The sequence below is a fragment of the Echinops telfairi genome, unplaced genomic scaffold, assembly GCF_000313985.2.
Source record: "Echinops telfairi isolate 266 unplaced genomic scaffold, ASM31398v2 ScPeMD7_3509;HRSCAF=4178, whole genome shotgun sequence".
NCBI classification, from domain to species: Eukaryota; Metazoa; Chordata; class Mammalia; order Afrosoricida; family Tenrecidae; genus Echinops; species Echinops telfairi.
Genome location: NW_022107407.1, coordinates 1,468,129 through 1,481,829, shown reverse-complemented (window position 1 = coordinate 1,481,829; position 13,701 = coordinate 1,468,129). Strand labels below are relative to the sequence as shown.

Genomic DNA, 13,701 nt, shown 5'->3' with positions numbered 1-13,701 from the left:
TGGGTTGGGATGTTTTCGTGATGCACACTTTCTTTACATAAAACTCTCTTATACATGAGTTGCTGTGGATTTGTTTCTCTAAAGGACCTAGACTAATACATTAGATTGTGTCAAATGGTAGCATATTGAAGATTCCCTGAATACATAATGGAATAACAAGAATATAATGGCAGTTACTTGTCTTGCCAATCATCTGAAGCTGATGTTATAAGATATTGCTTATAAAGGGAGAAGTAGATTATGTTTGTTCTGAGATAAACTAAAATTCAACTAAGCCTAGTTTGCATATTGTAATCACCTTCTCAAATTCCTTGATAGTTTCCATTGAGATATAACACTAGAATAAATTTCAAATAAGCAAGTGTGGAGATTAGTGATATGGTCTACATCCATGTCCTGGTGCATCGAGTATATATGTACTGTAAAGACCATAGATAATGGTCTAAAGGATAATATTCTTACTGAGATAAAAACTCTGATTCAATTAAGTTTCCTTGGTGGTGTATCCTGTTTCCTATATAAGTTGACACTGTGGGAAAGCTTGCTTGATCTTTGTTGAATCCAGATATTGCAGTTGGCTCATCAGTGCTCTACCATATTGTCTGTTGGTCCTGAATGATATCAGCAACCTCTCACCTAACTTGCTTACCTTGGATTCATTTCCTGTGCAACAACAAGCCTAACACCTGACCAGGGGACTGGGAACCTACTTGGACTGATAGTTGCCTGCTCCTACAACCATCTAAGTCAGTGGTTCTCAACCTGTGGGTCAAAACCCCTTTGGGGGTCAAACAACTCTCTCACAGGGGATGCCCAATGCATAAAAGTAGCAAAATTACAGTTATGAAGTAGCAATGAAATTAATTTTATCATTGGGGGATCACCAAAACATGAAGAAATGTATTAAAGGGTCATGGCATTAGGAAGGTTGAGAACCACTGATCTGTCATTTTTGGATATAAATTTGTGTGTGTGTGTGTGTGTGTGTGTGTGTGTTTGTGTGTGTGTGTGTGTGTGACTGGTTTTACATCTCTAGATAATTAGCCCAAGACAGTATGTGTATACACACACACACACACACACACACATATGCATACATATACTCTCAGACAGGAATCTTGTTGTCAGTGTCAGGTCTACAGTTCAAACCCAGAAGCCACTCCATGGGAGTAAGATGTGGCTACACGATACAGTAAAGATTTACTGCCTCAGAAACCCTATATAGGATTACAATGTTTCCCTAGAATATCTCTGTATGCAAAGCAGGTTGGGATTAGGAGTTAATGTATAAATCTATTAATCCTGGGATTTCTATTACAATCCCAGATTCTTAAGGGACTAGCCTCCCCATCTATTAAAAGACTCAAACCATTGATACTTTACTGCCTGCTCCAGAGTTCTTATCAAATCATGAAACATGCACATTATGACTTATTTTAATCATAAAAACAAGCATGCTTTTAGAATAAATAATCCTCTGATCAAAGACTACAAAGTTCAAAGACTTATTTTAGCTCCAGGAATGAAAATATTTGTGTTTACAGGGGAAGGAATTGAAGCAGCTGAATGATGAAATGGCTTAAACTTCTGATTTAGCATAGTTTTTTACCTCTAAGACATTTCAGCAACAGAACATTACCAGAAAAGATTATTTGTATGAGAACTTGGCTCTTGCACAGTATTTGTAATTTTAGGACATTGGCACTCCAATTTTTATGAGTTAACTTTAATAAGCAAGACATGTGATGCCCATAGCAACTATATTGTAATATTAATTGCACTAACTTGTTAATATAAGCTAGAAATTGAAATGTGGTTATCAGTTGTGGAAATAGAATTGATGGGCCTTGAATTCATTCAGGGAATTAATTTGAGAGATCTGTCTATCTCCTTTGAAATGGTCAGCTTATTAAAAATATAATGATTACATATGTGCTTTACTTAAGACCTTACTGCCTTCACAAATCTTTTCCTGACTTTGTGTTTCCTTTTAACAGCAAGAAAATGCATTCAGAATCACAAAACAGCATTTTACTATAAATTACAATGGACTCTTCACAATTCAATGTGTGATGTCTCTTTTAAACCTGGCTCCTAACAAGTAAATACAGTGTTTTGCATATCATATTCCCCTGATTATATAGAGCAATGCTGAAAAAAGCTGAACTCAACAAATATTGGTTAAAGTATAAGTCAGAAAATGAAAAGAAAAGCAAGGTTTGTTGATTAATAACTATGTGCCAAGCCCTTGATTGCATTATATCATTTAATTCCCACTGCAAAGGAGCTCAGAGACCTACAATAATTCAGATACTGTCCCTTCGGTCTCCAGACCAAAAGATAGTTTTAAAGATGTCAGATAGGTGCTACACCTCTGGCAGATAATCATAGTGCTCCTTCTATTCAGCCAATATATTACTCAACTCCTTCTAAATTCCACTCAATAGCATGTTCTATACAGCTTCAAGCAATTGATCACAGTCTGCTCAGGAGCTGAAAATAAATGGCAAACCCTGACATTCAGCATGAAATCTGAGAACGCTTACAGATCTAATGTTCTATCTATTGTACCCACACCATTTAAAGAGTGTAATTAAAAATAAATTAAGTGGACTAAAATGAGGCTTTCTGCTTCCATAAAGCATTACAGTCTCAGAAATTCAGAGGCAGTTATACACTGTCCTAAAGTGTTGATATGAGTCATAATTGATCATTGGCAGTGCTTTGAGTTTCACTGAGTCTGAATCCATTGACATGGACCCAATAATAAGCAGAATCTTCGTTCAATTGTTCAGCTTGAGAGGTTAGAATGGATGTGATGGTTCACTGAAGTGTGGATTATGCAGTGGCCTACGCTGAATCAAGTTGAATGAAGGGCCAGGCCTACCATAGAAAACTGTAAAATAAGGTATACAAAGGCTGCGGAAAATCAGCCTGTAAGAGGGAATTTATCAGGTTAGACACACAGACTCACATGTGGAGTTCCTAAAGGACACACTTTTTACAATAGTGAAGAACAAATTTTGAAGGGAGCCTCAGTATAGTTGAAGTCTGTTGTGATAGCTATCTTATGCAAGTTAGATTTGATCATGGGAGCTGCCCTAATTGAATTAAGAAACCTAACTAAAATTGGGGTGATTTAACTCCATGGTGATAGAAGCCAAGTAAGATGTAACCTACAAAGAAAATTGGGTGTGGCTATTGGAATTGATAGAGTTAAAATAGAATAGTCTGACTCACTGGATTTATGGTGTTGATTGGTTAGGAGGACTGTCCTTAGGAGTGAAATAGACTAGAGGAATTCTAGATCAAGTGAATAGCAGTCTAATGCTAATCACCAGAATAGAGAACCATAGACTTTCCATCAATTCCTAGATGTGAACGAGCTATAGACCCACAGCTCTTTCAATAATAGTGAAGCCAGGTCTACTTGAGGAAGGATTCCACTCCACTGCTAGAAATTTATAATATTAATCTTCCTCCAAACTTTACCAAAGGATCTATGGCCTTCTGTGAAAATGAATTGTCCACTAGGGAAAAGGAAATAATCAGACTTTTCAGGGACTTCTGGATACTAGCTCTCGATTGCCCCTAATTCCAGGAAAAACCTCAAATGTGATTGTGATTTATCAGTCAGAGCTGAGGCATGTGGAAGTCAATTTATTAATGAATTCTAGCTCAATTTCATCTCACAGTGAGTTCTGTACTTCCCAGAGCCCATTCTGTAGTGATTTTTTTTATCAAAGATTAATATTTCTATTTTTATTTGCTGCTTGCTTGATATTTTTCCATACTTAGTTTTTTTGCTTATCTTTTATATTTGAGTCTAAGATGTGTCTCTTATATGGAAAATTTGAAGGACTATGTTTTCTTGTCCATTCTGCTACTCTGTCTCTAGACTGGTGCAATTAATCCATTTATATTAATGGATTTTAATTTACTACTGTCATTTTTTTGTGCTCTTTTTGTGTGGAGTTGATTTATTTTGCATAATTTTCTGTGCTAAATTATTTTGCATATGTATTTTCTTTTTACTTCCTAAGATGCTGTTCTTTTGGTGTTTATTGGTTCTTTATAAATTTGTTTTTTGTTGTTTTGAGAATGTTTATTAATTTTCCTTGTGATTACTTCCATAATTTCTGTTTTGTATCTTTATTTTCTTTTCAAAAATTCTTTATCTGGATTCATTTCCCTGTGATGTCATGTGTCATTCATCTTGAGTTGTTGTGTCTCATTATTGGTTCTCTGTTTAGTATCTCTTGTAAAGTTGACCTAGTTTTCACAAAGTCTTCAATTTATGTTTATGTTGAAATGTCTTAATTTTATCATCATATATGAGACAATTTTGATAGATATATAATTTTAAGTGGATATTTTTCTCCTTCAGAGTCTTTTTTGTAATCATTTTATTTTGGACTCATACAACTCTTACCACAATCCATATGTATATTAATCGTGTCAAGCACATTTGTACATTTGTTGCCATCATAATTTTCAAAAAATTTTTTCTACTTGAGTCCTTGTTACCAGCTTTGCATTTTCCCTCCCCCTCCCCCCCCCCTCCTGCCCTCATGGACCCTTGTTAATTTATAAATTATTATTGTTTTTTCATGTCTTACACTGACTGACTTCTCCCTTCACCCACTTTTCTGTTGTCCATTCCCCAGGGAGGGGGTGATTAGATCATTGTGATCAGTTTCCCCTTTTCCCCCCAACCTTTCCCTTACCCTCCTGGTATCACTACTCTCATTATTGGTCCTGAGGGGTTTACCTTCCTGGATTCCCTGTGTTTCCAGCTCTGATCTGTACAAGTGTACATCCTCTGATCTAGCCAGATTTGTAAGGTAGAATTGGGGTCATGATAGGAGGGGAGGAGGAAGCATTCAAGAAGTAGAGAAAAGTTGTATGTTTCATCAGAGTTATACTGCACCATGCCTGGCTCATCTGCTCTCTGCAACCCTTCTTTAAGGGGATGTCCAATTGCCTACAGATGGGCTTTGAGTCTCCACTCCACACTCCCCCTCATTCACAATGATATGATTTTTGTTCTGCGTGTTTGATGCCTGATACCTGATCCCATTGACACCTTATGATCACACAGGCAGGTGTGTTTCTTCCATGTGGGCTTTGTTGCTTCTCAGCTGGATGGCCACTTGTTTATCTTCAAGCCTTTTTATTTATGTCAACCCCCTGCCTTTTGTCTGCTTAATTTTTGCTGTGACCTCAGAGATTATTAGTTTCCCCTGTAGTTGAATTTTCATTTTTGAAAGCTGATCTCGGGAATTTTCTGTTTTGGAGTTTGGAAATTTTGACTGTGCTATACCTTGGTGATTTTCTTTTGTGTTTTATCTTGCTTGGGGCTCATTAAGTTTCTTGGATGGATTTTATCTCTTCTTTTCACTGTGTTTTTCCCCCAGGGGGGTCTCTTCCTGTTGTGGAACTTGAAACATGCATAAATAATAATTTTAGATAGTAACACTTATTTTAACAATCATCTTTTTTCTAATTATTCCTCGAGCACATTGTATTAGTATTAGTATTGTAGTCGTATTGAGAGGTTTACCTTCAATCTCACTAATTCTCTCTTCTATACATTTAATTCTACTGTATTGCCCCTTCAATGTCTTATCTAATTCTAAAAGCTTTATATTAATTTTGGGGATTTATATTTTCTATTTTATATAGCTAATAATTTTTCATATATTATTCCAGTTTGCTGTAAGGATTTCCTGAATTCTTCTAGTTTTGCCTGCATTTTCTTGATTTTATCTGCAGTCTCTTTGATCTTTCTCTCAATAGGTTTAAAGGTACCAACATTTCATTCTTTTGATTTCCCTATCAAGTAGATCCAATGCCATTTATTCCTCAAAATGGTTTCCTTGTTCTATATTCGGGTCACTGTTTTGAGCCACTATCTTGTTTCTGAAGTGAAACAGTCTATTTTGTTTGAGATATTGTGGTGGTGTGTATTCATATTTAATGATGATTGTATGTTAGTGTCCTTAGGTGCTCACCACTTGTCTCATGATGGATATGAGAGATAATAGGAGTGTGTGTAGATATCTGTTCACAGTTTGTGTACACCAGTTAAGGATGGGTTTGGCTAGGGTTGCTTATCATCATCTATCATTGGTAAACTGGAGGGTGAATAAGTGGTGGTTCTTGCTCAGAGGGTGAGATTCCAAGATTTGTGGCTATATCTGCACATTGTGAGCACAATTTCTGCCTCCTGCTGGGTGGGACCAAAAAAAAAGAAAGACAATAAGGAAAGAAAAGGAGGAAAATGAGCAAATGGCAAACAAAAACAAAACTAGTGAGTGTGACAAGGGAGACCATCTAAGAAAAGAAAGGAAAATAAATAGAAAAGAGAAACAAAATAAGAAAGTAAAAATAAACCAGAAGAATAAGTAGAAAAAAGAAATGAAAAGGAAAACAGAGAAGAAAATTGGAGGAGAGGAGAGGGGACCCTGGCAGTGCTCCTTCTGGTCAAGAAGAGGGCAGAGGCCAGGGAATTCAGTGTGGGTCAGCATAATCTGCCAGTTAAGGAAGTCAAAGGGGTGCGCAGGATGGAGCTCTAATCCAGCCCAGAGTTCCTACTATCCTAAAGGTTAATTGTTGTCAGGTAACTTGGTCCTAGAAAGAATTCCTGTTGGCTAAGGCAGTCACTGATTTCAGGGTGCTGGTCCTTGAAGGAGTTCCTGCAGGGCAAGAGAGTGCACCAGAGTATTTGGTTCCAGAAGTTCCTCCTGGATCAGAGGACCACTAGCTTCAGGATGCTTAGCAATGGAAGGAGTTCCTGACTACTCATGGGGTGACAAGGGCAAGCACCTGTCCAACATTTTGTGTTCGACTTGCCTGAGGAGGTGGAATGTGTGTCTACAAACTGTAGGGTGGTATCAACCCAGCCCTCAATCAGTGAGGGCACAATTGAAACCTCAAGCAAAGGAGGGTCTGCGTGGGGAGTGGGAGAAGTGCTGCCACCAGCTGTCAGGTGGGTGAGAGCGGAGATAGGCCACATTCTGGTGTTCAGGAATGTGTAGGAAACAAGAGGAAGATCATACTTCTCTGGTCACCAGCCACTAGTTGGGCACTTGTGTGGTCCTGGGTGAGCAGAGCTTATTATCAGGATTCTGCCCCAATGAAACACTATTTAGAAAAATCAGATGATTGCACTATAATAGACCACCATTCTGTTTCTCATTTTTGTCATTTTTTTTCAGCTTCTTCTCCCAGGCAGTATTTGATCCACTTCTCTATCCTTTCCTCAGAATATCAGAGATTCCAGGATTATAGTCTATATCTACTTCATTTGGAGTCTCATGTCTTTGTTGTTGAGGGTCTGGGTAGCCTGCCAACCTAGGTTAGGATTTTTCTGGATGTCTCTAATAAGAGTATTTTTATTGCCCAGTGATAACTGGAAAGGGAAGAAGTATGAGTTTCAACCCTGCACTGCCTCTTAAGGCAGTGTACATTATACAACATTATACAACTAAATCCCTTACCTACATTGACCTTTGGCTAAAAAATGGCAGCCATTTTTAACATGTGTCACTCTCTGCAGTTTTATCAATAATTCATTCTCCCAAATCAGACTCCTATAGGATTCACTGTGCCTCTTTAAGGTTTCCTGTTCTAGGGAATTCACTTGTAATTTTTTTTTCCATTTTGGTTTTTGTTACTGATTGTCCAGATTTTTTAAATGTGTGGCTCTTCCAGTTTACTTCATTGTCCATGACTGAACTGACTTGAAACAGTTTAAACTACAGCCAAAAACATAATGTATTTACTCTTGCTGGTTAATATGTCCTCCATAACTTCACCTGTGGTAGGTACAATATAAGCAATTTTCACAAGGTAGGGCATATAAAATTTATCTGAATCTATCATTACACTGATTTTTGTTAAACAGGAGTTTTCAAAATATATCATTTCTTACACTTGTTATCTCATAATTCAGGTGAAATACACTTCAGTTCCTATTTTAGCTCTCTTGGACTTGTTTCCATTTTCTTCAGCTTCAACCTGAACTTATATATGAGAAAAAAAGAATTGTAGCCTTCAGTAAATATTACAACTCAGTGTAAAGAATACCAAAATCCTTACAACTGGAACAATAGACAACATCAGGATAAATGAAAGATTTTGTCTTGCTTAGATCCACAATCAACTCTCGTGAAAGTAATAATTGAAGACATTAATGGACATATTGCATTGGCCAAATCTGGTGCACAAGACTGTTTTAAACATATAAAAAGCAAGGAGGTTGCTTTGAGGATGAAGGTCTGCCTTACCCAAGCCATGGGATTTTGAGTTGCCTCCATATGAAAGTTGTACATTGAATAAGGATGATTGAAGAGTTGGTGTGTTTGGATTATAATGCTGGTGAAGAATATTGAAAGTGCCATTCAACTACAAGGAGAGCAAACAAATCTGTCTTGGAAGAAGTACAGCCAGAATGCTCTTTAGAAGCAAGAATGGCAAGAATTTTGTATCACATATTTAGGACATGTTTTCAGGAGAGCCCAGTTTCTGTATAAGGATATCTTGCTTGGTAGGGTAGAGAGGCAATGAAAATGAAAAAGGAGGGTGCTCAGCATGATGTGTTGACACAGTGGCTACATTGATGGACTCAAACAAAAGAAAAATTGTGAGATGGTATAAGGTCAGACAGTTTATCCTCCTGTTGTGGATAAGATCACTATGAATCAGGCTATAGTCAATGAGGCCTTCATGTGTATTCCTCCTCCCTGGAGGCAGGAGACTCTCTCTACTTGGCCTTCCTGCTGACAAAACACATGGAGCTACAGATGCAGTCAGAGCCTTGGAGATGGAGTAGCCACGTGGAGACCCACACCAGTGCTAAGATGCTTCCACTGTCACGCAATCCACTAGACTTTCCACCTACTGGCCTATCATCTTCCTGCACTCAGTATCACTGCATGTGTTGCATGAGTCTCAAGATGAACTTATAAACTGGTATCTGACATATGGGCTAATATCAGACTTATGTACTTGATCTCAACTGCGCTGGGATGTTTTCTTAAACAATTACCCTATGATATAAAGTTCTCTATTACACATATATGAGTGTCTATGAATTTATTTCTCTAGTCTACCCACACTAACACACTGTTATTAACATAATGTGATATAAGTGAATATTAAATAATTTTTAGAAAAAAAAACTTGCAAGCCTCTTGCCTTCAGCCATCATGGACTTGGTTCATTGGTTCACAGGGACTAGCAGAGAGATAAGAGTTGGCTGGCTGTTCTGATGTTTAAAGAGTTATTCAGAACCTGAGCCTATTATGTCTCTGGGGGTGGTTTACCTTGGTTCTTGCTTTGTAATGCTGAAAGTTTTCATGCAGCAGAAGCACTTTTGTAAATTGAAGTAACTTTTTTGAGGGAAAGGGAAGTTTCAGGCATTACTGTTTCAGACAGTATATGGGCATTCTCTGGAAAACATTCAAGGCCATACGGCAGGGGTGGGGGTGGGGAGCAGTTGGGTGGTGAGGAAGTTTGTGACTGTAGATAGTCACAAATGCATGGAACCAGAATGTGGAGCAAAGAGCAGGAAATCCCTAGAGGGGTGAGTGGGCACAAGCAGGAGAAATCCTGCCCTCTGACCTGCAAGAGAACACCCCAACAAAAGCGAGTGGCTTGCCCTCAGTCTGGTATTTATCCCCTCCTACCCCCACTTGGGGGTGGGGCGTAGTTGATGGTGTTGGCCAACCTTATTGGCACACCTGTGTGATGTCATGTGTCAAGGTTGTGGCCAGGTTTAGCTTCACCTGCCTAGGTGGCCTTAGTTGGTGAATGCTTTGTTCTGGAATTCCCCATAGGTGCCTAATTAATGTGCCTGATTTCTTTCCAACCCTTTTATTGTGGCAGAGCCACAAACCTAGCATAGGAATTCAGTGGAGACAATCCCGTCTATCCCTAATCTAGCTACCTTTCCAGCCTATGAATATGTCGGAGACTCATTAACTTGCTATAACATACATTGAACCAGCTTGGAATGGCTAGGACTGAGTTGACCAGAACCAGACTTGATGAATGGCTTGCTTTAGATTTAACTGGAAGGAAGATTCTTCACATCAAAGAACAGGCTTGCCTCCTCAGAAATAGGCAGTTTAGAAATTGAAAATCCAAAATGAGGGAAGACAAAGGCATGAAGTGGCTGACTTACAAACCTTAATATGTTGGTGATGGTGTTGGATGGATTATAGGATTCAGGTGTAGGTGTTCACAAAGCTGCAATTGTTAAAGGCAGAAAAGTAGATATTTGCTTTGACTCCTGAAGCATGGAAAAAGTTCCAAAACCTTCCAACGTGAAATAATATGCTACCCTGTAGAAAGGGAGAAATAAGCAAAGCAGTCAGTACTTCCTGAGGGCAGACTTAATACAGAACAGGTGGTGGGAAAGGTAGTTCTAAATACTAGTTTTGGCCAGAAGATCAGTTGCAAAAACAAAGACTGTAACTGTTATGAGAATTTCCTTTGCATGTATGCATCAAATATTTTTGGTTTGTTCACTTGTGAAATGGAAAGTGTAAATGAGTTTAGCATGTTTTGGGTTGCACACATGTTATTTATATCATGTCTGGAACAAGTATGACTATTATTTATTGTTGTTTGGAGACTATGTGCTGTTTATGGAGATGTGTACAGGTGCCAAGTTGACAAGGGGTCAACTGTGACAGATTTTGAGTCAACTTTACTGGTTCAACATTCTTTTAGTTTGGCAGTGGAGGCCTTGTGCATGTTTTATGATGTAATCTAAAACAATGTAGGTAACTCCATGAGTGAATCTACTGTGAGCAGCTATGGAGTTGTAAAAGGACTAGGAAGGAGTACAGCCTCCTTTTGCAGGCATTGCTTCAATAGAAAGAAGGTTTCTTTGGGGATGTAACCTAATCTATTTAAAGCAGACTCTATGGGAAAGTTTGCCTCTCTTCTTGCTTTGGTGGATCCAACATCTGTTGCATCAACTTATGGTTCCTTGGATTTATGCCAATAGCCTGCCATATTGCCTGCTAATCTTGAATTCATTTGGCTTGGCAGTCATGAGCCTGATTTATTAACCTTAGATTCATCCACAGGAGCCCTAGTGACATAGTGGTTAAGTGTTGGGCTGCTAACTGCAAGGTCAGCAGTTCAAAACCACCTTCCTCTCCAAGGAGAAAGATGAGGCTTTCTAATCCCATAGTTACAATCTCAAAAATTCACAGGGGGTAGTTCTACCCTGTCCTGTAGGTTTCTATGAGTCAGCATCAACTCGATAGCATGAGAGAAAGCGATAGTTATGATTCATTTCATGAAGCAAAATGTGAAGAAACAGTTGTGAGTGTCCATTGATAATCAGATTATGGAATGCAGAAAATTAGAAGTCATTAAAATGAAATGGAAAACATGAAGACAAAAGGCATTAATGACCTGAAATAGCTCCCACCAGTTTAATGATTTACCGGTTCCTGGTTTGTTTCCCTGTTTCCTACTTCATCAGCCACATCAGGAAAAGCTTCCAGGTTGACATCTGATTTACATACATGAACCATCTATTGTCATTTGCTAAAAGCCATCTATTTTTTTGCACAGGTCAAAAAGGCAAGTTAAATGGGTATGTGGTGGGAAATGGTGTTAATTCTACAATTTCTCTAGGAATATGATATTGCTTTTGGTTTACTGTTTTCCTAGGCACTAGGAGTGCAAATGGCTTTCACTTGACTTCTTCTACCATAATGGCCCTTATTTCATATTTCAGGGATCTAATATAGGGGTTCTACCAGTTGCTGAGTATGTCTATTCTAATATGCATTCTGGAGCTGGGCTATTGTTACAGAATGGATTGAGGGACCCACTCTACCCACTGTGAGATGAACCTGATGTATGGATCCTGGCCTAGACAAGTTGACATAAAACCCAAATGTCACATCTACTGTGGCAGCTTGCATGTTTCTATGATGCTGGATGGTATGATACTGGTATTTCAAATGTCTGCAGGGTCACCCATTGTGGACAGATTTTAGTGGAGCTTTTAAATTAAGATTCAATAGGAAGAAAGGCCTGGCAATACACTTTTGAGGGAGGAAAAGGTCCATGAAAACTTTATGAGTATAGGTGAAATATCTCATGATATAGTGTCAAAATTAACACTTTAGGTTTGAAGGCACTCAAAAAATTTGACTGAAGGAGAGCTACCTCCTCAAAGTACAGTTAATCTTAATGATGTGGATGGCTTTCAGGATCTTCATTTCATGATATTTTATGAAGCAAAATGTGAAGAAACAGTTTCAAGTGTCCATTAATAATCAGATTATGGGATGTGGAAAATTAGAAGTCATTAAAATGAAATGGAACACATGAAGATTAAAGGCATTAATGACCTGAAATAGATTGTTAGGTATTGGCTATTTTTAATCAGATAATAATGTAGTCTCCTCTTCCATAAATGACAAGTTGAAGAGGAATTATATTGCATTCATTGTTAAAAAGAACATCTCAAGATCTATTCTGAAGTACAACACTGATAATACCCATAGACCCTCAATGAGCTGGATTGGCACAATGTCTATATAATAAGCTTAAGCATAATAACAATTATGATATGATGAAGAACCGGGCAGTGAGTCATTTTGTTGTTCTTAGGGTTGTTATGAACTGTAAATGACTCAGTAGCAACTAACAACAACACTTGGAAGACAAGCTAATATGTGTACTACTCAATTTTACACAGATGAAGGTATTGATGATGTTTACAATTTTTATATTACAATCTGCACTAATTATCAATGTACCTTAATCACAAGTTTCATCAGTTTTCCACCAAAGAAGTTGGTAAAGAAGGATCAGCAATAGGAAAACATGACATTAGTGATAAAAATTGTGCTGATGATCACATAGCAGAATTTTGTAAGACAAAAAAATTGCTAATGCCATTTTTCAATAACATGAATGGTGAATGTACAGATGGATTATGCCAGATGGAATACACAGGACACCAATTAACTACATCTGTGTAAGGAGATGATGAAAGATATACTCAAGGCAGGGCCCAACTAAACAGACAATCTTAAGTGTTCAGATGCAAATTCCAATTGAAGATTTGAAAAACTTAAATATGTCCATGAGTACAAAATTACTACCTTGAGTAGTAATTCCACCTAAATTTAGAACCCACCTCAACAGATTTTGTGATTTAAATGCTAATGACAGAAGACCAGAGAAGTTATGGAATGATATCAAAACATCATACATAAACAAACCAAAAGTTCATTAAAAAGATAGCCAAAAAATAAAAAGAGAAAGATTAAACTGAATGCTTGTAGTGACTTTTTTTGCTAGTTGTGACTTTATTACATGCACTAGATAACAGAGAAGCTGAGGTTTTATTCCTTGTTCTAGAAAGCAGAGAAGCTAAAATGAAAGGAAGAAATTATTAAACAAAAGAGCTGATTTGAAGACTTCAAAGAGCATCTATGAAAGACCAGGATGGATGAAAATATGAAGATAATAATGAGATTTATGGTTACCTGGTGTATTAGTCTAGGTACTTTGGAGAAACAAATCCACAGCGACTCATGTATAAGAGAGAGTTTTATGTAAAGAAAAAGTGCATCACGAAAACATCCCAACCCAATGCTGCCCAAGCCCACAAGTCCAACATTAACCCATTAACCCAACACCAGTCCACAAAGTCCT

General features: G+C 37.8%; 1 pseudogene; it reads left to right on the top strand.

Annotated features, from left to right (window-relative positions):
• The window catches only part of LOC101639559, an 80,169-nt pseudogene that overhangs the window by 42,530 nt on the left and 23,938 nt on the right, over nucleotides 1-13,701 (top strand).